This window comes from Pantherophis guttatus, chromosome 3, assembly GCF_059756535.1.
Source record: "Pantherophis guttatus breed Tessera chromosome 3, ASM5975653v1, whole genome shotgun sequence".
Classification (NCBI taxonomy): domain Eukaryota; kingdom Metazoa; phylum Chordata; class Lepidosauria; order Squamata; family Colubridae; genus Pantherophis; species Pantherophis guttatus.
In genome coordinates, this window is record NC_142065.1 from 13,983,754 (window position 1) to 14,010,407 (window position 26,654).

The window sequence follows — 26,654 nt, forward strand, 5'->3', positions numbered from 1 at the left end:
TGCCACATCTGTGAGTTTTTGTAGCAACCAGGGAAAAAAAAATATTTTGTACAATTCTTTCCAGCATACATATCTATGCTAAATTTGGTCCTTGTGCATAAGATAAAATATCCCTCTGGAAGATTTTGCCCTCCCAAGGGAGAGGTTTGCATCCACCTTCCTATTTTGAAGATGTGACTCTGCCGGTGGCCTGAGGTCCCAATAGGGAAGTACATCACTGCTGCTGGACTAACTGGCTGATCCCATCTTCCCCATGCTCTTCTGTTCCCCCTCTGCCCATCTTTTTAATTTCATACTATTGTAATTCCACTGATTATTTTCATTGTTTTATTTCTTTACTACTGATACTTTTACAATTCTTTAAATCACCTTTTCTACTGTTTTATTGTTGTAAGCTGCCCAGAAACAATCTTTTTTTTTTTTTTTTGGTTGCCACGATGTAAAAAAGATGTGGAGGCTCTAGAAAGAGTGCAGAGAAGAGCAACAAAGATGATGAGGGGACTGGACGCTAAAACATATGAAGAACGGTTGCAGGAACTGGGTATGTCTAGTTTAATGAAAAGAAGGACTAGGGGAGACATGATAGCAGTGTTCCAATATCTCAGGGGTTGCCACAAAGAAGAGGGAGTCAAGCTATTCTCCAAAGCACCAGAAGGCAGGACAAGAAGCAATGGGTGGAAACTAATCAAGGAGAGAAGCAACTTAGAGCAAAAGAGAAATTTCCTGACAGTTAGAACAATTAATCAGTGGAACAACTTGCCTGCAGAAGTTGTGAATGCTCCAACACTGGAAGTTTTTAAGAAGATGTTGGGTAACCATTTGTTTGAAGTGGTGTAGGGTTTCCTTCCTAAGCAGGGAGTTGGACTAGAAGACCTCCAAGGTCCCTTCCAACTCTGTTATTCTATTCTAATCCAGAGCACTCAAGACTCTTTCTACAAATGTTGGCTTGCATGGGAAGGAAGTTTGTTAAAATATATATTAAAAGGCACTGAAAATCATCAAGACATTTGCCACAGCCACAAGTCTCTGTTGTTGTATTTTCAAATTCTTAAGGCTGGCAATATTGTACATAGATTTCTATTTATCACCATGTCAACACACTGTGATAGGAACCCAGGAACTATGACAATAAAACTCTTTCTCCAGGATAGGGCAAGAAAATGATGCCACCTGTGATCTAGTATTCTCTATCTTGAAATATCAATTCTGGGTCCATGGATACCAGATCACCATGATATGTTGAAACAGTTCATTTTGCAAGCACCTGGTTACGAAAGTTATGAAGATCAATTCATTCTCTCACTCTCTTGGTATGGAATCTTTGTCTGGAAGACTATATATCACTATATAGACTATGTATACTATATATGTGGGGTAAGAATGCACAAAGTATTCTGTTTGAAACAGAATTCCCTTTATCTTCCTCGGTCTTACCTCTAGGAATTTATTTTCTCAAATAAAGGAAGGAAAAATTAAAAAAATAATCCCCACCCAGCCAAGAGGGCAGATTCTTACAGTTTTTCATGAGATTTCAAGAACTCTTCATTTTATGCTGGACTTAGAGAAAACATTTGAGTGATAACAATGAATGCATATGAATAGCGAATGAAGACATGGATTGGCCAATATCTACTACAATCAAGGGATCCGGTGGCTCAGTGGATAAGATGCTGAGCTTGTCAGTCAGAAGGTCGGCAGTTTAGTGGTTCGAATCCCTAGTGTTGTGTAATAGGGTGAGCTCCCGTTACTTGTCCCAGCTTCTGCCAACCTAGCAGTTCAAAAGCATGTAAAAAATGCAAGTAGAAAAAGGGGGACCACTTTTGGTGGGAAGGTAACAGCGTTCCATGCACCTTTGGCATTTAGTCATGCTGGCCACATGACCACGGAGATGTCTTCAGACAGCGCTGGCTCTTCAGCTTTGAAACAGAGATGAGCACCACCCCCAGAGTTGGAAACGACTAACACACATGTGCGGGGGAACCTTTACCTTTATCACAACCAAAGACTGTCCTTGAAGACCATCCAGAAGCTTCAACTGGTCCAGAATGCAGTAATGCAGGCAATGACAGACATTGTCATGGCCTCCATTGGAATCTGGTTCATCGTCATCATCGTCATTGTCGTTGTCGTCGGAGCTGGAAGTGGACCATCCAAAAGGGATAGGACATCTCCCTTGGCATGTTTGGAGAGGCCAGGGGCTGAGGATGATGCTGTCCTGGGCCCCTCAGGCATTGGGGGAGGTAGTCGACCAGATGGAGAGCTGCCTGCCTTCATAGATACAGGGAAGGATTGGCTGCTGACAGACAGTGGTACTGATAGGCAGGGGATCTCCTCTGATGAGGAACAGCTGCCTCCTCCACTGATCCAAGGGAAAGGACAGCAGAGCATAGGCAAGCCCAGAGAAGGGCTGCAAGGTTATTCAGGAGGAGGTTGCCCCATCCCTCCTCACAAGGAACAGCTGGGATGAAGTAACTTAAGGAGAAGCCGTGGGGAGTTAGTGTTTGCCAGGAGCAAATGTTTGCTTTGGATTATGCTCTCCCGGCTTTGACTCGTGCCTTTTTGCCTTGCTTCGAGGACTGCTTTATGCGTTGAGGACTGCTGTTTATCTTACCGCAGCCCTGTGGACTTTACCTTCAGAAATGCCTTTCCTTGTAACCTGTCTTTGCTTTGACGATTGCCATTTGTCTTGCCCTAACCTTGCGGAACGTTTTTGCCCTTTGCTTTGCTTTACCTTCAGAACTGCCTTTGCCTTGTAGCTTGTCATTGCCCTGAGGCCTGCCATTTGTCTGATGCCTGAACTTTGCCTTGTGGACTTTCCTGGTAATATATGGGCTGTTGTTTGGGGGACTGAGGGTGGCTGGCTTCAGGGTAGTGTGGGGGTGAAGCCTTAATGGCCATTGGAGGGCCATTTGTTGGACACTTCTTGAGGACAATAAAGGACTCTCTAAAGCAGGGGTCTCCAACTTTGGCAACTTTAAGACTTGTGGACTTCAACTCTCAGAATTCCTCAGCCAGCAAAGCAAAGCTGGCTGAGGAATTCTGGGAGTTGAAGTCCACAAGTCTTAAAGTTGCCAAGGTTGGAGAACCCTGCTCTAAAGGTCTGCCTTGCCTTGATCACCTAGCTCTAGGCACTAGATGACTCTCAAGGGACCTAGAGTATACCTGTTGGGTTGAACCAGCCAGTTTGATATTCATCCCTCGTGAAATCAGAGGAATTCTGGGAGTTGAAGTCCACAAGTTTGAAAGTTGCCAAGGTTGGAGATCTCTGCTCTAAAGGTCTGCCTTGTCTTGACCACCTGGCTCATATGCCTATGTGACACCCTTGCTTTGCAAGCTGTATTAGTTACCAATATGCTTCCTGGTGTAATTCAAGAAGTTGGTTATGAGCAGAAGTGGGCTTCACATAATTTAACAACCAGTTCGCCCCAGCACCAAAAATGTGAGCATGTACGCACACTCGCTTTGCGCCTGAAACAGCACAGCTAAATAGGATGGCATAGCGCCGGGGGTGGGGGTGGGGGTGGGCAGGCACACCCACAGGTCACAACTACCAGTTCGCCTGAACTGGTTCGAACCGGCTGAATCCCACCCCTGATTATGAGCTGTGCCTACATGGCCTTTAGGCTGATTTCATGAGGAATGAATATCAGACTGGTTGGTTCAACCCAACTGGTATACTCTAGGTCCCTTGAGAATCATCTAGTCAGGTCCAGAAAGCATTGCTTTCCTGTCATTCTACCTGCCTTTTGGAATGAGGCTCCTCCCAATTTCCATGTTACTCTCACGCTGATGTTATGTTGGATATTTTAAAAACTTGGTGGCCAGACTCACCATCTTTTTTTTTAAATTCCTTGTCTTGTATTATATTGCATTTTCTTTCTTTTTTAAAAAATAATTTTTATTGTGGTTTTTCTTTTCCATAACTCTAGTACATAGTCAAACAGACAATGTCATTTTTATATACTTTGGATTAACAGTTCATGTAATATATACATTATATACATATATATACATCCTCAACTTCCTTGTGTATATTACCTATTTTTGTTTCTGTTGTCTATCCACCTATACCATTTTTCCCAAACTGCATAATATTCTGAATCATCTTTTTCTTTTAATTCTAAGGTAAGTTTATTCATTTCAGCACATTCATATATTTTCTGTATGATCAATCCCTCTGGTGGTAAATTACATTCCTTCCAATATTGCACGAACGCAATTCTTGCTGCTGTTAGTGTATGTAGGATCAAATATCTTATTTTTTTTATCATATTTAGTTTTTAATATTCCCAGGAGAAATGTTTCCGGATTTAGCTAAATTTGACAATTTATTAAGTCTTATAGCCAACCTTGTATCTTGGTCCAAAATTTTTTCGCTTGGTGGCCAGACTCACCATCTTTTTTTAAAAAAAAATCCTTGTCTTGTATTATATTGTATTTTCTATTATGTTTCATTTGATTATAAACCATCCAGTCAGTGTGGAGTCGGGAGATAGATAAATTTAATCCATTAAATTGCATTTATTTACTTAGTTCTTCAATTTACAATGGCTGCCTTCTTGCCAACTCTGAATGACTCTATACAATAGTTCCCCCAAATTGTGTAACATTTAAAATATATCGGAAAATATTTTTTTCATAGGAGACATCCAAAGGCTGAATGTCTGCCCTTCATGAAAGGAAATGAAAAAGAAAAAAAAAAGACAAATGAAACATAACAAATAACATTTTAGCTGGTTTCTCTTTCTCTAATCCCATTAAAAGCATTCTAAAGAAAAGTCTTTATCTGTTAATAAAGAGGACAGATAACCATCAGAGCTGAGAATAGTTTCATCCCTTAGTGTTTATCCACTTTCCAGTACATAGTTCCCATAACAAGCTTCATTTTAAGCACTTTGTCCAAAATACCTGTACTGTTAACCACTTTCTCTTTGCCCTTATCTGAAATGGGTAGAAGACCATACATTTTTTTAAAAGAAACACTTTTACATAGAAGGCTGTAATCTGTGCATCCTGTTCAATCCTCTTGAAACATCTCTTTTTCAGCCTCCCCATTTGTCTTGTTTTCTTTTTATCAGATTTAGCCAGATCTCAGCTATCAGTGCACGGGATACTATTAACCCATCAATATCCAATAGATGTCCTTTATGGAGCCTAGTAATCTTGCTGGACTTGGTAAAAAAAATCAGGTAGGCCAAAAGCATCCCTGAAATTGTTATTAAACAGGAAGGCAGGTTAGATGGGAGAAGTCAATGGTCATCAGTTTCATACCTGGTGCAATGCACCCAGTTCAGGGGTCCTATTCAGCAGGTTCTGACAGGTACGGGAGAACCGGCAGTGGAAATTTTGAGCAGTTTGGAGAACCGGCAAATACCACCTCTGGCTGGCCCCGGAGTGGGTGGGAATGGAGATTTTGCAATATCCTTCCCCCAGGAGTGGGAAGGGAATGGGAATTTTGCAGTATCCTTCCCCTGACACGCCCACCAAGCCACACCATGCCACCAAGCCACGCCCACAGAACCGGTAGTAAAAAAAAATTGAATTCCACCTCTGACCCAGTTACTTTGGATACTAAGAGTTGCAGAATCAGCTGGATATTTGGAAAGATACCTATAGAAAAGAATATTTGTAGCTCAGGGTTCAAATGAGGGGTCCTTGGTGGTCTTTGAGCTTGATTGTTTCCTTGGACATGTATCATTACCCAAACCAGGTAACATCATTAATGCTAGTAGGGAGTTGGGGGTTTGCTCTCAATTTATATTCTACTGCAGGGGTGTCAAACTGGTGGCCCATGGGCTGGATACATCACCTGCAGACCACGCCCACCAGTGGTGGGTTCATCCAGGTTCCACCGAGCCGGTAGCGGTGACAATATGACATCACCGAACTGCTTCTGTCCCCCCCACCACCACCCCACCACCCCTGCATCATTTTTACCTTTTATTTGGTCCCACCCCCAATCTATTGCTGCCTCCTGAGTCCCAGCTGATCGGCTAGAGGGAAAAATACTGTTTAAACTCTTGCCGCGGGGCTTCAAAGGGCCACCCTACAGCTGATCAGTGTTAAAAGAAAACAAATGAGTAGACCGGTGCCTGCAAAAATAAATGGGTAGACCAGTACAGATCTGCAAGCAGTTAAAAGCCTGGTAGACCAGTACTTCTGCTAAATCCTAAAGAATTGTCACATGATCATCAAGCCACGCCCACAAAATAAGCCACACCCACAGAACCAGTAGTAAAAAAATTTAGAACCCACCCCTGACACCCACCCTAGCTCTGCGAAGAGAAAAGTGGCAACATGATGCCATGAGTTTGACACTGTGTTCCACTGGCTTGCCTATTAGTATTAGTGGGAATGGTCTTGGTGATTCTTTGGTGGGGCTATTTATTGCTAGCTTGTTTGACAGTTTCTTGATTGGGGTAGTGTTTATTTCTTGATTGTTGATCTGATGTTAATCTTGGTGTTAATCTCTGCTCATCTGGGTGTTGGTTGCTGGCGGGGAGGTCTGTAGATCTTGTTGTTCCATTGTTGACTTTTGATTGTCTCCTTTGAATGGGAGCTGCCAAACAAGCTAACAATAAACAGCCCAACTAAAGAACCACCAAGATCACTCACACCAACACTAATAGGGCAAACCACAAGAATACAAACTGAGATCAACCCTACTGCCTACTAGCATTGATGATCCCAAAGGTGTTTTTTCAAGAGGAGCCTGGATAGCTCTGCAGACAAGGCACTGTAATTTAACACCAGCTGTCTGCAATTAAAGTAAGTTCGAATCTCGCCAGGCTCAAGGTTAACTCAGCCTTCCATCCTTTCTAAGGTAGGTAAATTGAGGACCCAGTTTGTGGGGGCAATAAGCTGACTTTGTATAAAATATACAAAGGTATGAAGGCTATTGCTGAGCACATTGTAAGCCGCCCTGAGTCTCCGGAGAAGGGCGGCATATAAATCAAATTAAAAAAAGAGAGAGACAACTGGACTTTCTGGGGTTTTTTTGAAGACATTTTGCTTCTAATCCAAGAAGCTTCTTCAGCTCTGACTGGATGGTGGGAAATGGAAGTATTTATATTCTTTGCAGACAGCTGGTCATTTGCATCCTTTTAGTGGGTCATTGAGACCACCTGGAGGTTTATCTGTGTCGTCAGGGTCACTTGAGTAGTGCAAATGGTTGTGGAGCCTTCTTGGAACTGTTGAGAGAAGGGGAGGGATATGACATCATCTGTCTCCAGTCTACAACACAGTCATTTCCCTGCAATGTCCCTGTAAATTTTGTTTAATCAAAAACCTGTAAAGTCCCCTTGAAATATCACGTTAGGGAAAATTTGAAGACATTTCAGGGAAAAGTGTGCTGGTAACAATCTCATTAAGAGTCAATAACACAGCCTGCTTGTTAAGGAGCTGTACCATAGTTTGGGGGACGCGGTGGCTCAGTGGCTAAGACGGTGAGGTTGTTGACTAGAAAGGTCGGCAGTTCAGCGGTTTGAATCCCTAGTGCCACATAATGGAGTGAGCTCCCATTACTTGTCCCAGCTTCTACCAACCTAGCAGTTTGAAAGCATGTAAAAATGCAAGTAGAAAAATAGGGACCACCTTGGTGGGAAGATAACAGCGTTCTGTGCACCTTCGGCATTTAGTCATGCCGGCCACATGACCATGGAATTGTAATCAGACAGCGCTGGCTCTTCGGCTTAGAAACAGAGATGAGCACTGCCCCTTAGAGTTGGGAATGACTAGAACATATGGGCGAGGGGAACTTTACCATAGTTTAGCTTCTATGGAATTGCCATAGCTCTGATCTGGACTCAGATTGAGAGCCAGAAGCTGCTCCAGCCTATCCTGTTGAATGTCAGCCTCAGGAAGGACATCATATGAGACTGATCAATCACAAGGACCACCTGAGCAGCTGGACCTGTCAGATGAGGATGATGAAATGCCTCTCAGTCCCGTACCAAATGAGTAGAAGGGAGAGCAGGACAGAAGTCTACTAGGTCACTTATCAAGCCATGGAGAAACACATTCTGATTTCTGACAGCTGGCTGCAGTCTACAAAAAAGACTCGCTGTACTCCTCTTCTCTTTGCTGGAAACAACATCTGGCTGGTGCATGACTCCAGTGTGTGAGTTCTACTCTCTTGGACCTTAGATCTTTGGACTGGCCAACAGCCTTGTTGCAGCTCTTAAAACCTGGACTTGTTTTCAACAACTCTTCTGCATGCTCCTCTTTGAGGCCAAACTTTTGCTTTGTTTGACATTCCTTGCTATAGTGCTAACTCCATTGCTTGAAAGTAAAACTGATAATCTCCTAGGAAACTGGGTATGTGTGGTTGAAACCTGAAGCAGGACAGGAGTAAGATAGATCTGATTTCCCTACGTACCTCCCAAAATTGGAAAAGTCTCAGAAGAGGATATGATAGGGAGAGAGAGAGAGATGTAGCTTGAATTCTCATCTCCTCTAGCCCCCTGATGTAGCTCTCTGGTCCGAATTTATTCCCTTCATGTCAGACTTCTCTCAGGAAACAGGACTGGAAACAGGTAAACAGAGATACAACTTCTGAAAAGAATATTTATTGTGGGAAACTTTTACAAAAGAATTCCAGCAAACTATATGTATAGTGAAATGAAGTTTAGATGTCTTTAGCCTACTACATGATTCAGACAGGAGAAAGAGATAAAAACACCATTGTCTTTGAACTGGATGCCTTGTTTCCAGTCATCTCAGATACCAGAGCTGTCTGGTATCAAGTTGTTTAATTTTCACATTGCAAGAACCGTTTCTCATAATCTCATTGTCAGGGTTCCAAGTAATACATCCACTTTGAAGCTTCAGTGTTGCCACTCACTGCTTATTTATCATTTATATCAGGGGTATCAAACTCAAGGCCAGGGGGCCAGATCCAGCCTGCAGGGTGCTTAGATCTGTCCTGCGGGGCCGCTCTGGAAACAGCAAAGGACTGGCCTGCAGTGCCTCTGCCAGTGAAAATGGAGCTCGGGAGCTCTGTTTTCTCTGGCAGAGGGTTACAGGAGGCCATCACAGCTGAAAACGGAGCTCAGGAGCCTGTTTTCTCTGGCAGAGTACTTGGGCCACCACAGGTGTCCCCCAACCAGGGGTGAAATCCAGCAGGTTCTAACAGGTTCTGGAGAACCAGTAGCGGAAATTTTGAGTAGTTTGGAGAATCAGCAAATACCACCTCTGGCTGGCCCCAGGAGTGGGGTGGAAATGGAGATTTTGCAATATCCTTCCCCCAGGAGGGGAGGGAATGGGGATTTTGCAATATCCTTCTCCTGCCACATCCACCAAGCCACGCCCACAGAACCGGTAGGGGAAAATTTTGGATTTCACCCCTGCCCCCAACACAAGTGACATTGAGCTGGACATGCCCATCCTGGCCATGCCCACTCCAAGGTCAAACACAACCCTGATGCAGCCCTCAATGAAATCGAGTTTGACACCCCTGATTTATATAAATTTATACAGTCACACCCATCTAAGAATCAAGTGTCACTAAACAGCATACAGCAAGCTAAGATCAATAAAAAAAAAATATCCAAAACAAATTTTATCTTAATTGGTTGCACAATCAGCCAGATGTTCAGAGTGGATTTGGCATTTTTATCCACCTATTAAGTCCTTCCCAAGAATCCACATCCCAATCAGGGGTGAAATGCTCCCAGTTCAGACCGGATCGCCCGATCCGGTAGCGATGGTGGCAGGTGGTTTGGAGAACCGGTAGCAAAAATCCCCGCCCCCCGCCCCACCCATGCCCAGTTGAGCCATGTGATCATCAGAGGCTTTTTTATTATTATTTTTAAAAGCATTTTTTCTCCGGCCAAAAAAATGCTTTTAAAAGTAAAAAAAAAAAAGCCTCTAATGATCGCGCGGCTCAGCTGGGGTCATCAGAGCCTTTTAAAAGCATTTTTTTCTACAACCACTCGAAGAGGTTGTTAAAACAAATGCTTTTAAAAGGCTCTGATGATCCCAGCTGAGCCGCGCGATCATCAGAAGCTTTTTTTTTTAATTTTTAAAAGCATTTTTTCTTCGGCCAAAAAAATGCTTTTAAAAGTAAAAAAAAAAAAAGCCTCTAATGATCGCGCGGCTCAGCTGGAGTCATCAGAGCCTTTTAAAAGCATTTTTTCTACAACCACTCGAAGAGGTTGTTAAAAAAAATGCTTTTAAAAGGCTCTGATGATCCCAGCTGAGTTGCCTGATGGTCAGAGCCTTTTAAAAGCATTTTTTTGCAACATCTTCAGCCGAAGATGTTGTAGAAAAAAATGCTTTTAAAAGTAAAAACAAAAAAATGTTGGCCACGCCCACCCAGTCACATTACCCCACCACCAAGCCACCCCCACGGAACCAGTAGTAACGAATTTTACATTTCACCACTGATCCCAATGGATGGAAATTAATCAAGGAGAGAAGCAACCTGGAATTAAAGAGAAACTTCCTAACAGTGAGGCGAATTAACCAGTGGAACAGCTTAGCTGCAAAAAACCCTGCTGGGTGATAACTTCTCAAACCATCCAAGATAGGGTGTGTCAAATGGGGATAAATCACCATCTCAATTTTTGAACCCACTTCATCCTTCCAATTGTTCTACATTCCTTCTTGGATCTTTGTTTTTGTTTTTTTTTATCAGCCAGACATGCTTTTTTGCTAATGGTCATCTTTATGCATAAATATTTGATTTATATATTACACATAAATAAAAGGCAAACATAAATAATGCATGTTGAACTCAATTGAAAATAACTGACCTCTAAAGAAAACATGAGCATTTTCACCATCCAATCTATAAGGGCGTGTGGCATTCAGCACAAATATCATCCATTCTCAGGGAGAGCTAATTTAGCAGAAAAATAGGTGTTTGTGTGTATGGAAGGCAGAGGGTTTTCAGTGGAATCTCTGGGTGTTGTTAGGGGAAAAGGAGAGAGGGTGATGGTTGAATGACGTTGATGAGCAGTGAAGATCCCTGCACTGGTTTAAATTTTTTATCTTTGTCCATATAAAAAATTAAAATTCAACCAGAACTTATGTATCCCTTGCAGAACCTTTTTCCCCCTCAGAATTGATAAAGGAGGATTGCTTCAAAAAATTCCAGAACGAAAAAGGCATAAAAGAACCCTCAGTGCATGTATGACTCATTTGTGGATTATTAAATGACAACAAGCACACTCTGCGTTTATAATAATGCTTTATTGAAAGGTTTTATAATCGTAATTAACACTGTATAATTTATTATCATAAGAATTAACTTTGTGTTGCAGACACACACTTTTTTTTAACATCTTTATAATTCTTTTTTTTTTAAATGAATTGTCACAATAACTCAGTAATAATTGTTAAAAGGGTTGCATTATTAGTGTTACCCTGGATATATATATATATTGTCAATTCATAAAACATAATGCATTATATACGATGAAAATATTACTGTTTTTTAAAGTGGGATATTCTCCACTTTCTTTTCTGGTGGTAAAAAATAAAACAAAAGAACCCAGTGAAATAAAAAAAACCCTTAAAATATGTTTGAATCATGAATGTATGTATGAACATATCTATATATTTTCTTAGATATAGTGGCCGGCTGACTCCTAGACAATTCCAAGGACAGGAAAAAAAAAATAAAACAGAAAAACAACAAAAATAATATATGCATCTAGAAATAACACAATACAAGAAAGAAAGAAAGAAAGAAAGAAAGAAAGAAAGAAAGAAAGAAAGAAAGAAAGGAGGGAGGGAGGGAGGGAGGGAGGGAGGGAGGGAGGGAGGAAGGAAGGAAGGAAGGAAGGAAGGAAGGAAGGAAGGAAGGAAGGAAGGAAGGAAACAAAACGAAACGAAACTCTGAAAAAATAACTATCAGAGTTGGAAACCACACTTAACCTATACTTGTGAGCAAAAGCCCTAGAAACCAATGCAGCCAATGGTGACATGGGCATAATGTAATGTGCCTATCATTGTTTATGCCATTGCATTGTGGACTCTGTAGCTTCTCTGTGGTCTTCAAAGGTAATCCCACATACAGTGTATTGCAATAGTCCATTTGTGATATTACTATGATGTGAGGGGACTCCCATTTGGAAACTAAATCTATGCATGGTGATACTTGGTAGTCTCAGGGGGAGGGACTGGGGCAGGTCTTGAGAATGTTATCTGGGATGAGTTTGATCCTGTGACTCCTGAGGACGTGGACAGGATTCTGGGCAGACTGAACACGACCACTTGTTTATTGGACCCGTGTCCCTCCTGGTTAGTGCTGGCTTCCCGGGAGGTGACGCGAGGCTGGCTCCAGGGGATTATAAATGCTTCATTGGGTGAGGGTGACTTCCCCGCCGCCTTGAAAGAGGCGGTGGTGAGGCCTCTCCTCAAGAAGCCTTCCCTGGACCCGGCAATGTTGGTTAATTATCGTCCGGTCTCCAACCTTCGTTTTGTGGCGAAGGTTGCCGAGAGTGTGGTTGCGCAACAGCTTCCCCAGCACCTGGATGAGATGACGTATCTGGATCCGTTCCAGTCAGGTTTCAGACCCGGGTACAGCACGGAAATGGCATTGGTCGCGTTGGTTGATGATCTCTGGAGGGCTCGGGACAGGGGGTGTTCCTCTGTCCTGGTCCTGTTAGACTCAGCGGCTTTTGATACCATCGACCATGGTATCATGCTGCACTGGTTGGAAGAGTTAGGGGTGGGAGGCACTGTACTACGGTGGTTCTCCTCGTTTCTCTCCGGCCGGTTGCAGTCTGTGTTGGCAGGGGGGCAGAGGTCGACCCCGAGGCCCCTCATATGTGGGGTGCCACAAGGGTCGGTCCTCTCGCCCCTTTTGTTCAACATTTATGTAAAGCTGCTGGGCGAGATCATCCATGGTTTCGGGGTGAAGTACCAGCAGTACGCTGATGACACCCAGCTGTACATCTCCACCCCGGACCACCCCAACGATGCCCTTGAAGTGATGTCTCGGTGTCTGGAGGCCGTGCGGATCTGGATGGGGAGGAACAGGCTCAGGCTCAACCTATCCAAGACCGAGTGGCTGTGGTTTCCGACATCCCGATATAGTCAGTTGACGCCATCGCTGACTATTGGGGGCGAATTGCTGGCCCCCACAGAGAGGGTTCACAACTTGGGCGTCCTCCTGGACTCACGGCTGTCTTTAGAAGAGCACTTGATGGCCGTGATCGGGAGGATCTTTCATCAGGTTCGCCTGATTCGCCAGTTGCGTCCCTTTCTGGATCGGGACTCCCTACACACAGTCACTCATGCCCTCGTTACCTCCCGCCTGGACTATTGTAATGCTCTCTACATGGGGCTCCCCTTGAGGAGCACCTGGAGGCTCCAACTGGCGCAGAGTGCGGCCGCGCGGGTGGTTATGGGAGCAACATGGTGCTCCCGTGTGACACCTCTCCTGCGCGAGCTGCACTGGCTCCCGGTGGTCTTCCGGGTGCGCTTCAAGGTTTTGGTTACCACCTTTAGAGCGCTCCATGGCTTAGGACCTGGCTACTTATGGGACCGCCTACTACCACAAACAGCCTCCCACCGGCCGGTACGCTCTCATAGAGAGGGGCTCCTCCAGGTGCCGTCAGCCAAACAATGTCGACTGGCGGCCCCTAGGGGGAGGGCCTTCTCTGTGGGGGCACCTACTATTGGAACGAGCTCCCCCCAGAGATACAGAGGATCCCGGATCTGCGCACTTTCCGCCGTGCTTTGAAGACACTCCTATTCCAGCAGGCCGGCCTGGCCTAATTTTCTCCCCTTCTTTTAAATTTTTAAACTGAAATTTTAATTCGTTTTAAATTATTGGGAGTTTTAAATTGTCTCGGGCAAAAATTATTTAATTGGGTTTTAGTTATGTTTTAACTTTTGTATTTATGTGTTTTATTTTGTGCCTGTTCACCATCCTGAGTCCTTTGGGAGTAGGGCGGTATACAAATTTAATAAAACTAAACTAAACTAAACTAAACTACTTGCCACATACTCTTTCAGTAGAATTTATGAATCCAGGACAACCCTAATTTGCATACTAATTTTTAATGTGGTAATGCATTCCAGCCAAGGCCATTGGTGGAAAGTCCCAGATCCATGAGGCCAAAAAAATCCTGACTTTGTCTTGGTAGGATTGAGCCTGACACTAGGTCAGGCATTTGCCTGGGGTTGTTTTAGAGTTGTGTATCATCTGCATATTGTTGATACTGGACCCCTCATTAGCAAATTACCTCACCTAAAGGTGAGGATGAGATCCCAAAGGTGCCTTTTCAAGAGGCAACTGGACTTTCTGGTTTTTCTTTGAAGACATTTCATTTCTCATCCAAGAAGATTCTTCAGCTCTGACTGGATGGTGGGGAATGGAAGGATCTATACTCCGTGCAGACAGCTCATCATTTGCATTCTTTTAGAGAATAGTTGAGACCACTTGGAGGTTGATCTGTGTCCTCAAAGTGCAAATGGGTGTAGAACCTTCTTGGAACTGCTGAAAGGACTGTGTTGTAGACTGGAGATAGATGATGTCATATCCCTCCCCCTCTGTTGAGAGAGGATTGTTCAATTTTGATGTAGTTAGCCACTTTGACCCCTCTTTCAAACCAGCTGTCCTCTCTGTCCAAAATGTGGATTTTGCTATCTTCAAAAGAGTGGCCTTTTATCTTTTAAATGCAGATGGACTTGTCCTGATGGGTTTGTTTTCCCATGTTGTGCCATGCATTTATGAAGTGGTTGTTTTGTTTTCCCAATGTACAGATCTGCACATTGTCTCTCCATAGACATGTGGGACGAGAGTGCTGAGCCCTCGGGCACCTCACAAACTAGAGGTCACAGACATGACTTCACCCTTTTGTTTGTCCTGACCAAACCTGGCTTCAAGGGAATGGGGAAAATATAACACAGTGCCCCACATTTCCAATCATTGCAGCCAATCCTGAAGGATATCATAGCTGATGGTAGTGAAAGCCACTGTGATCAAAAAGCATAAGGATTCATCAACCATATATTTGGTTCTCCCACAAGTCATTAATAAGTCAACCAATATTGCCTCTATAGTTTACCTAAGACTAGCATGGATAGACAAGAAAACAGTGCACTATAGAACCAATCCATCTAAATTTATCACTTGAAATGTAAATGTTCAGATTATCATATGTTGGAAATATTGTACAAAGATATGTACAAAGACCTATGAAAAGTCCATAATGCTTGAAAATGTAGAAGGAAAGAGGAAAAGAGGACAACTAGCAGTAACATAAATGGACTTGATTACAGCAGTGATGGATACACTTTTGGAAAATCTGAAGGTTCAGGTGGAGGACAGATCATCCTAGAGAAGGTTTGTCTATGTGGTCACTAAGAGTTGACGTTGACTTAATGGTACATAATCATCAATTAAATGGAAAACAAGGTTACCTTACGATGTAGGTTAGTAATGCTTGAGATAATTCTTTTTAAAATGATGGGCATGGAGTCTAATGAATGCAGGTCTAGCAATAAATGAAAATATATATACTTATAAAATTGTATGTGGGTTAAGTGTTCTAACAAATAGAGAGAAGATGGTTATGTGAACAGAAGTGAGGTGAGGCTAAGATGATTCTATCTGGCGCTTACAAAAATTTCTAACAGACAATCATAATCAGATTAATATTCTACATGCGACAGAGAGAAATCATCATGCTTACTTTCAGTTCAAGCAATATGATATCTGTTTTCCCCCGATTTCCTAACCTTTCCATCACCTGGCCTCTCCAAAGCTCCCTTTGCTTCTTATTTCTTTTAAACTATAAGCCTAAAACAATGGCTTTCGGTGAGGCCTTTTCTGGATTTCTCCTTTTTTGCCTCATTTAAAAAAAAAGACCAGCAAAAACAGCAAGTTAAGGATGGAGCCAAAATTAAGTTTGATTTTCTCTTACCTTTTAAATTTTGTTTGATAATGGTCAATCTCCAGTCATAAATCACACTTGTGTCAGGAGCACTGAGGCACTGGTGAGTTGAAGGGATTAGCCAGTGACCTCACCATTGTCCTGTGCTTCTTTCATGTCCCCTGACAGGAGCTGGAGCAAAGAACAGGAGCTCCCTCCACCCCATGGCAGCACTTGGGTCTTGAACACAAGCTTGCTAACCTCCAACCCAGCATCCTAACCAAACGAGCCACCGTGCTCCTTTTCAGTCATAGATTTTTTTAAAAAAAACAGATCTATTGTATTTTGTAGTTATTACAACTGCACCTAGAACCTCAGGCCATCTTCTCTGGTTTTATTTATTTTATTTTATTTTTATTTATTTATTTATTTGTCAAGCATGTATAAGATAACAGATACAAGTATAAACATGATTATGAATACAGGAAATGGGTACAAATAAAAGTGGACATTAGGACAGGGACGGTAGCCATGCTGGTGTCTTTATGCATGCTCCTTAAAGACCTCTTAGGAATGGGGTGAGGTCCACAGTAGACAGTCTAAGGTTAAAGTTATGGGGTTTGGGGAAGAAACCATGGAGTCAGGTAGTGCATTCCAGGCATTGACCACTCTGTTGCTGAAGTCATATTTTCTGCAATCGAGTTTGGAGTGGTTTACCTTAAATTTGTATCTATTGTGTGCTTGTGTATTATTGCAGTTGAAGCTGAAGTAGTCATTGACAGGTAGGATGTTGTAGCAAATAATTTTGTGTACTACGCTTAGGTCAGACCGAAGACAGCGTAGTTCTAAATTGTCTAATCCCAAGATTTCAACCCTGGTGACATAAGGTATTCTATTGCGAGCAGAGGAGTGGAGGACTCTTCTCGTGAAATATGTCTGGACTCGCTCAATTGTATTAATGTCCAATATACAGTGTGGGTTCCAGGAAGATGAGCTGTATTCGAGAAATATTCGAGAAAGGACAAAGCTGTTGGGTGTGTGAGCGATGGGGTGGTGACAGATGATACCACATTGATGGCCAAGATTCATTTGACTCATCTGGATGGCAAGGAGGAAGTGCCCTTCCTCCATTCACTGCTCCATGAGCATCTATCCCAAAGCTGTGCACTCAGTGGAAGAAAACCATCATTACAGATAGGAGTGTACTCATCTTCACACAAAAGCATGCAATAGCTTTCCTGCCCTGATAGAATCTCCCAGCAAGCACAGTGTCCAAACTGAAATAGAATAAAAATCAGAGATAAGGCAGACACAGTTCTTCATATGTGTTACAGAGCAATCTCGGCTTACAGGAAGTTGGCATCCTCAGAGTTTGTAATCGAAGCAGAAATAGCCTTATATAAACAGGAGTTGGTTTTCTCGGTGTTATTTTTCAGTTTCTTGCCATAAAAGACCTAATCAATAACAAGACTTGAAAATTCAGATATATTTTCAGCAGTTGTAGAATGGCTATGTTGACATCTTTTTCATGTGTGTGTGTGTGTTTGTGTAGAAAAACAGAAAGATGCAAACAGATGATTATTTTTAAAAAATTGTTTGTTAACTAATCAGTGATGTGTGCACTATGAGTTTTATTTTTTATTTTTTTGAACAAATTGTTGTTGAGGGCTTTGTTTTTTAAAAAAATTATTTAGCTATCGCGTATTTGCAGGCTTGGATACTGCTGAAACTCAACCGACTGCACAAATAATTTAAAGACAACATATATTTTCCATTATCTTGAACTTCCAAACAAGGATGTTAAAATGTAACCAGGCAATCATTAAAATCTTGCTTGTGTAGCCATTTCCTGCATTTTGACGGCGAAGTTAACATTTCTTAGCAGCAAATGAGACCTCTGGAGAGAAATGGTTAGGGGGGGAAAGAAAAAAGATTTAATCAAGGCTGTTCTACATTTGTGCCTTTTTTTTCTCGCTTGCAGAATGAAAAGTGGGAGAAGCCGTAACAAAAAGAATCTTCAATTGGCCTACTTGGGGTGGAGTCAAAGCCAATCCTCCTGAGATGGCAACTTTTCCAAGACGGTAGATCTACGGTCGCACGCTACTTTTCCCTAAAAGTGTTTTGACATCATCAATGCTCCCATGTGCAGGAAATCTCCAGCTAAAAATTGACAGCATGACCAAAAGTCAGCTTTGTCTAAATGTTTCGCTATAGAGTCGACTCTGACCTCATTATTACAAAGATTAATTCTGACCTGCATGGCATGTTTGGAAATACGCCCGAAATAATGAAATTGACAACCTAGTAAAGCATATTTCCCTGACATGTTGCTGAAAAGTCAAAAGGCATCATCTCAATTCTCGGAGATGAACAGTTTAATGGACTGCCATCCTCTAGCCTTTGAGATGGCCTGTCTGCAGAAATACATCAGCTGACAATCAAAGTTGCAAATGCTTGCCAACGCTCGTGGTTTTCCTCTAAACGGAATTGATATCTCAGTACGTGCTGCATTCCCATTGTTGCCAAAATGCTATTGTTTCTCTCTCTCTGCTTCTGCCCTTTCAAATGAAGGGAAGAAGGCATTGGTTTATTTATTCTCTGTGGTTAAGTTCTGAATTTGCAAACATGTGTCACATGTTTTGTTCTAGTCCTGAGGACATATGGCTTGTGTCAGTAATAGGGAGAAAAAGATGTGAGTAAATTCTGGGAAAGATTGGGGCAGCTATCTAGAGACTTCCTCCAGGAGAAAGTTTCACAGAAAGTTCTAGTTCCAACATTCCAATAATTCCAATGTTTTGTAAAATAATAAAAAGAACTCAATGTTTTCTGCTTTTCTTGTTTTACAAAACACTACTTTAAGAAGGCACAGTCTCTTTGGATTGTTATTTATTTATTTATTAACTAGTGTGTTCCTCTCATTCCCCTCAAAATTTTCATATGAACATGAGATCTTTATTAATAAGATTCCTGGGAGAACTCACTTTATCTAAGAAGTTGTCCTTGACTTATCTATATCTATATATATAAATGGCTGTGTGTGTGTGTATGTTTCAGCATAACTCTGGAATGCTTTGAGCAATTTCAACCAAATTTGGTACACAGATGACTTACTCTCTGGAAAGAAATACTGTGGGGATAAGACACTCCTAAAACCCTTCGGGTGTGTGTTTTGTTAAGATACAGCCTGTTGTGCCTTAAAATGACTTCTACTTTACTGCCTTAAAATGGCTTCTACTGTACAGCACAGTGGAATTGCCAGGGTAATGGCTTCACAGTACTCCACAAGGGGGCTTCCTCTGGTGAGGGGGAAAATCCAACATTAGAAATTATGTTTGGCCTGGACATTTTCAACAAGGCTTGGATTATTCTTGAGGACAAATGTATGGCCATGATCAATAAAACATTACTGCAACTCGGCGTGCCTACACCACTACGAGACCGACACAACGTACTTATGCAGATTACATATGAGAAAAGAACTACAACGTCAAACAGTTTAGTGCATATATCACGGACAAGAAGCCACTTCTAAATCAAGATCAGAAAAAAAGCATACCAAATGATCATGGATCAGCTAGCAAAACAACATGGTGATATCGATTTTACTTAATGCTTCTGGGGGCACAGGGAAAATTTTTTTAGCTAATTTAATTCTCGCAGAAATCAGGTCTCATGGTGAAGTTGCTCTTTTTGTCTAATACAGGATTGGAATAAATAAATACCCGAGCAACGCAGGGTTATCAGCTAGTCAATTATAAAAATCAAATCTCCTTAAGATTTTGAATGTCTTAAAGAACTTGAATGTGTTTGGGAGAGGGAGAGCCTCAACATTTGAACAGGTGTCCCTGACAAAGCATTTCCCAGCCCCTGGATTTGCTATTGATAGTAAGTATGAAACTGATTTATTTATGCATAAAAATGCTCCTACATTTTTTTCTTATCATTCATATGGGGCTATCCTTGAAGAAAATTCAGAAGTTACAGCTGGCAGAGAATGCAGCTGCATGGGAAGTCCGAGTGGACCCTAGGGTGGCCCATGTAACACTCCTGTTGTATGAGCTGTACTGGTTACCAGTTTACCTCTGGATCCAATTCTAGGTAAAGGTAAAGGTTCCCCTCGCACATATGTGCTAGTTGTTCCTGACTCTAGGGGGTGCTGCTCATCTCTGTTTCAAAGCCTAAGAGCCAGCGCTGTCCGAAGACGCCTCCGTGGTCATGTGGCTGGCATGACTAAATGCCAAAGGCCAAAGAACGCTGTTACCTTCCCACCAAAAGTGGTTCCTATTTTTCTACTTGCATTTTTTTACGTGCTTTTGAACTGCTAGGTTGGCAGAATCCGGGACAAGTAATGGGAGCTCACCCTGTTACACGGCACTAGGGATTCAAACTGCTGAACTGCCAACCTTTTGATTAACAAGCTCAGTGTCTTAACCACTGAGCCACCGCATCCCTTTTTGGATCCAATTCTAGGTGTTGGTTATTCTCTCTAAAGCCCTTTATGGCATGGAACCAGGTTACCTGAAGAATCATCTTATTGTAATGAAACTGGTTCATCCAACTTGTTCTGGAAGGAGGGGCATGCTGTAGGCCCCATTAGCCAAGGAATTTTGGTTAGAGGGCTCCAGGAAAAGAGATTTTTCTTCTGTGGCTCCCTCCCCGGTACTGAGATCCATTTCCCATTCCCTTGGCCTTTCAAAAGGGCCTGAAAATCTGGTTCTGATGATTGACTTGTGACCCAATGAGGGCGTTCCATGATCAAGGTGGCTAGTGGACCAAGAAGAAGATCTCATCTCTATTCAAGGAACGGAGCAATTAATGATCTCCTCTGATGGTCTTTCAGATATGAAAGGAGGAGTCACAAATACTTTAAAAATATACATAAACATGTAGCAAAAATAACATCAGCATAGCACCTTCCATCCTTTCTAACAATAGAGAAAGCTATGAAACACTATCTAAAGAAATTTGAAATAAATTCTGGAGCACCCCAAAAGCAAGGTAAATACATACACACAGAGAAAGATGCTCCTTCATAGGAGAAGAAAACTGAGAAATTACAAGACAGCATTTACTCACCACTGATGCCTAATCTGGATTTTTGAATTTTTATAGAGCTCTTGGAACAGAGAGCATACTGTAGAATAATATAGTTGGAAGGTACCTTGGAGGTCTTCTAGTCCAACCCCCTTCTTGAGCAAATGGTTGTCCAGTCTCTTCATGAATACCTTCAGTGATAGAGCACCCACAACTTTTGAAGGCGAATTATCCCATTGGTTAATTGCTTTCACCATTAGGAAATTTCTCCTCAGTTCCAGGTTGCTTCTCTCCTTGGATGTTTAATTTCCAACCATTGTTTCTTGTCTTGTCTTTTGGTGCTTTAGAAAATAGTTTGACCACCCTCATCTTTGTAGGAGCAACTCAAATATTGGAATAGTGCTATTATGTCCCTCTCCCAGTCTTCCTTTTCATTAGACTAGACATACTCAATTTCTATAACTGGTCTTTGTACATTTTAGCCTCCAGTCCCCTAATCATTTTTTTGTTGCTTTTCTCTACACTCTTTCCAGAGTTTCAACATCTTTTTTGTATTGTGGTGATCAGAACTGGATGCAGTATTCCAAGTGTGGTCTTACTAAGGCTTTATATAGCGGTACTAGAACTTCACTTGATCTTGATTCTATCCCCCTATTAATGCAGACCAGGATTGCATTGGCTGTTTTGGTTGCTGCCATACTCTGCTGGCTTATATTTAAGTGATTGACCACCAGGACTCCAAGATCCCTCTCACAGTTACTGGCATTAAGCCAAGTTTCATCTAGTCTATACCTAGTTGTTTTCTCTTACCGAAGTGTGGAACCTTACTTTTATCTACGCTGAATTTCATTTTGCTAGATAGGGCCCGGTGTTCAAGTCTGTTAAGATCTTTTTAGACCTTGATCTTGTCTTCTCCTGTGTTGGCTATTCCTGCCAGCTTAGTGTTGTCTGCAAATTTGATGAGTACCCCTTCAATTCTTGAACAATGCTATGATGAATTCATTGACAAACCAGTGGGAGGAAAAAAATCTGCCATGGTTTTCTGACATCAGTGAGGAGAAACTTTGTATAAAGTATTCTTGAATCGGAAGCCAAACCTACAATGTTTCTCAGTGAGAAGAATTGAAGAATGGGGTGAAGTGAGGACATATTCCAAGAAATAAATAAATGCATGCATGTGGTATTTGAGAAAGAGGGGCAATTAGTCCATAGAAGGCATGGTAGGCATAGAGAAATGTTAGTAACATTTGATTTTCAGGCAATTTGTTCTCTATCCAAAGGTTGAAGTCAATACAGGCTCCCATTCCGACTGAAGAACCCATCAAATATCCTCTTTTTAGGTTTCATTTATCTCCATCTAGAAATGCTTTAGTGGCCCTTTTGAAGTATAAAATGTTTAGCTGGTGCGGTTATCTTGATTCATCTATACATTATGTTGAAACTCCATTGCCAATAAAAGGTCATTGATAGCCTTCTTTATTCTTCTAAGAAGATTGTTTAAAGTCATCTTGTGCACATAATCATTAACTGGGTTCATTGATTGCAGTAAGCCGTAATGAGGTAGATTTAGTTTTGCTTAAGCATAGCAGTGCACAGCTGAAGACTTTTGGGTGTGTGTGTGTGAGTGGGTGTCTTCCCACCAGTTACAAACTCCCTGCTACCTCCCCTATAATATGTCTGTTATTTGTGTGTGTGCATCTAGGTGCATCTCTCTCTCTCCCTCCCTCCCTCCCTCCCTCCCTCCCTCCCTCTCTCTCTCTCTCTCTCTCTCTCAAATTCCATTATATTGACTCCCTTATTGGTTAATAATATTGGATGGCATCATTTCTATCTCTATCATCCCTCTCTCTCCCTCCCTCCCTCTCTCTCTCACTCTCCATCTATCTATCGTCTGTCTGTCTGTCTGTCTGTCTGTCTGTCTGTCTGTCTATCATCTATCTATCTATCTATCTATCTATCTATCTATCATCTATCATCTATCTATCTATCTATCATCTATCTAAAATTACATTATATTGACTCCCTTATTGGCTGTTAATATTGGATGGCATTGTCTTTATCTCTGTCATCTCTCTCTCTCTCTCTCTCTCTCTCTCTCTCTCTCTCTCTCTCTCTCTCTCTCTCTCTCTCTCTCTCTCCCCTCTCTCCCTCTCTCTCTCTCCATCTATCCATCTATCTAACCTCCAATATTATCAGCCAATAAGGAAGTCAAAATAATGGAATCTGATGCAAAAACACAGACAGTGTGGTGCCTCTTGTTAGATGAAGCCTCTCTTTCTCTTGTTTCCAAAATTGGAGGGTGGGAAAGAAAAAAGAGAATTACATGGCATATATAAGGTGATATAATTGTCAGCAAACTGGGAAAATATTAAAATAATGTTTGCTGTCAAAATGTATTAAATCATCTCAGGTTCCTATTAATCCCTTTTTTCATACATGGGAGGAATTAGATCATCCAAAGAAGGAGAAAAACTGGTCAACAAAATTAATTTTGCTGCATAAATAGCTGGAGGACAAGCCTCAATAAACTTCAGTTGGCAGGCTTTTGGGGGGGGGAGGGGGTCATTTTTAATTTAGAAATCAATAGACAGCGGAAACAGGGCCTCTCTTGTAGGAGATTAATTTACTCATGCTGAGGAGCATATGGACTTTTACTGCAGCTACATATGAGCTGGCCATTTTTTCATTTATTTTCTTTTGAGGAAAAAACATGAACAAACAAGCTTCTCTTCTCTTCTCTTCTCTTCTCTTCTCTTCTCTTCTCTTCTCTTCTCTTCTCTTCTCTTCTCTTCCCTTCCCTTCCCTTCCCTTCCCTTATCTTATCTTATCTTATCTTATCTTATCTTATCTTATCTTATCTTATCTTATCTTATCATCTTCTCCCCTCTTCTCTTTCCTTTCCCTCCCTTCCCTTCCCTTCTCTTCTTTTCTCTCCTCCCCTCTCCTCTCCCCTCCCCTCTCTCCTTTTTAAAGTTCATATTCAAAGGCAGAAGACAGTAACAAATTATCAGCTATGTGTTGCAATTGACCATTCTCCATCCATCCCTGAGCAAAGTTCCTTTTGGAAATTCAGTGGGAGAAAAATATTCTATAATGACAGGTGGTACTATTCACATTAAGCTGAACTACATATTAAATTGAAGCCTGCCCCACAGGAGTGGAAATCATTACAGTTTATTAAAATATGAAGCTATTTTTTCTATTGTTCTGTCTCTGCATGGTACCAGAAACAAAATGGCTGCACTTCCCAACATGGATAATTTTTTTTTTTCTGAGGTAAAATCAAATAAAGCAAAATAAAACAAACTGTTTTTTCTTATGTACCATACTGAACGCCAGACACAACTCATAACAGCTGACGTCAGCTAAGGCTGACATAAACCATTATTTTATCACCTAGATTACATGGATTACATAGATTGAATAATAAAAGTAGATCTGGTTACAAATGGACATTTGAATTTCTCCCCCAAAAATGTGGGGTGGGTGGGGGGTGGGGAAGCTTTCTAGAATTGTCCAGCAGTTTCTCTGGAGAAGAACTCATTTGGAAGGTAACAGATACAATTACACAAAAGAGGAAGCTTCATAGTTTCTTCTCTGGGGATGGCACGGGAGTGTGGAAAGCCAAGATCACTGGAGATGTGGTGGCACAACTAAAAACAGAGTTGAGACTCCCTCAACAGAGGGGGCGGAATAAAATACCATTTATCTCCAACTTACAATGCAGTCCTTACAGCAATTCCAAGAAGATTCCACAACCAATTGCACCGTGGCTTCAACTGCTCTCAGACAGAGTGGTAACGACCAGATGACTGCAAAGAAACACAATTCTTCTATTTATTCCACCACCAACACCACTACTACCATCCTATCAGAACCTATCCTTCTGTCTCCCCACCATCCAGTCTCAACTGCCAGTATCTATCCTTCAAACTCTGCTATTCTATTCTATTCTATTCTATTCTATTCTATTCTATTCTATTCTATTCTATTCTATTCTATTCTATTCTATTCTATTCTATTCTATTCTATTCTTCCACCGCCCCTGCCATCAGAACTGATGAAGATTCTTGGATGAGAAATAAAATGATTTCTTCTTCTTCAAGGAAACAAACCAGTCCAGTTGCCTTTTAAAGAAAAAAAAAGCACCTTTGACACAACTAAAGACATGGATACAAATGTTCCTGTTGACCATTTTCTAATGAAAGGCAAAAAATACTACTCCCCACCAATGAGAATAACTGAAAAATGTTCTTCTCTCATATTCACTTTCATCAGATTGAAAGCAATCTGAAAAAAGCCTATTAATATATAATATAGCACACTATAAAAAAGATGTTGAGACTCTAGAAAAAGTGCAGAGGAGAGCAACCAGGATAATTAGGGGACTGGAGACTAAAACATATGAAGAACGGTTACATGAACTGGGTATGGCTAGTCTAGTGAAGAGAAGGACCAGGGGAGACATGATAGCAGTCTTCCAATATTTGAGAGGCTGCCACAGAGAGGAAGGGGTCAAGCTATTTTCCAAAGTACCTGAAGGCCAGACAAGGAGTAATGGATGGAAACTGACCAAGGAGAGATTCAACCTAGAAATAAGGAGGAACTTTCTGACAGAACAATCAACCAATGGAACAGCTTGCCTTCAGAAGTTGTGGGAGCTTCATCATTTGAGTGTGAAGTTTCCGAAAGATGCCCTAATTAATTCATGAGCCATGAGCCAAACTTCAAAAGAAATACAGTCATTTATTAGGAGCACCATTTCAGCAATATTCGGATGCAGTTAGAACTAATCCCACGTAGATTTACGTTCCCCTATGACCCTGTCTCTCCCCTCCTCTCTGGCCATGTCATAAATCACATTCTCCAATTAATCGCTTTGGCTGGCTGTGAAATCCAACACCCCTCTTCTGATTACGGTCAGGAAGAATGTATGGAATGCACTTCAGTTAGGGAAATCAATCAGCTCTATCAGTTCTCCCTCCCTCCTGCTCATGACAACTTGAAAGCTTTGCAAGTTGACATCGAGACTTTCAAGAAAAGATTGGACTGCCATATGTCAGAAATGGTATAGGGTCTCCTGCTTGAGCGGGGGGTTGGACTAGATGACCTATAAGGTCCCTTCCAACTCTGTTAATCTGTTAATCACAAAGGTGCAATGAATTATAAATGGAGACTTGAGGAATTGACTATGTATTCCCTCTTTCGCCATTCCTCTATCTGTTCTTTAAAAGAGATTGCTAATTTTTCAGTCACTTCCTTCAGCATACCTGCCTTGATCAAATGCTCTTGGACTCTTCTCCTGTGGGATGTAGGTAAATGCTAGCTTTTCTCCATCCTTATGATATATTTTCATTAATAAATCTTAATCATTAATACATAATATTAAATGATTAATAAATCACTTAAATATTGGCCCCCACAGAGAGGGCTCGCAATCTGGGAGTCCTCCTGGATATGCAGCTGTCCTTGGAGGAACATCTGACGGCTGTAACCAGGAAGATCTTTTGTCAGGTTTGCCTGATTCACCAGTTGCGGCCCTTTCTTGATCGGGATTCCCTGTGCACAGTCACTCACGCCCTCGTCACCTCTCGCCTTGACTACTGCAACGCTCTCTACATGGGGCTCCCCTTGAGGAGCACCCAAAGGCTCCAGCTGGTCCAGAACGCAGCAGCGCGGGTAGTGACGGGAGCAGCATGGCGCTCCCATGTAACACCGCTCCTGCGCGAGCTGCACTGGCTCCCGGTGGTTTTCCGGGTGCGCTTCAAGGTGTTGGTTATCACCTTCAAA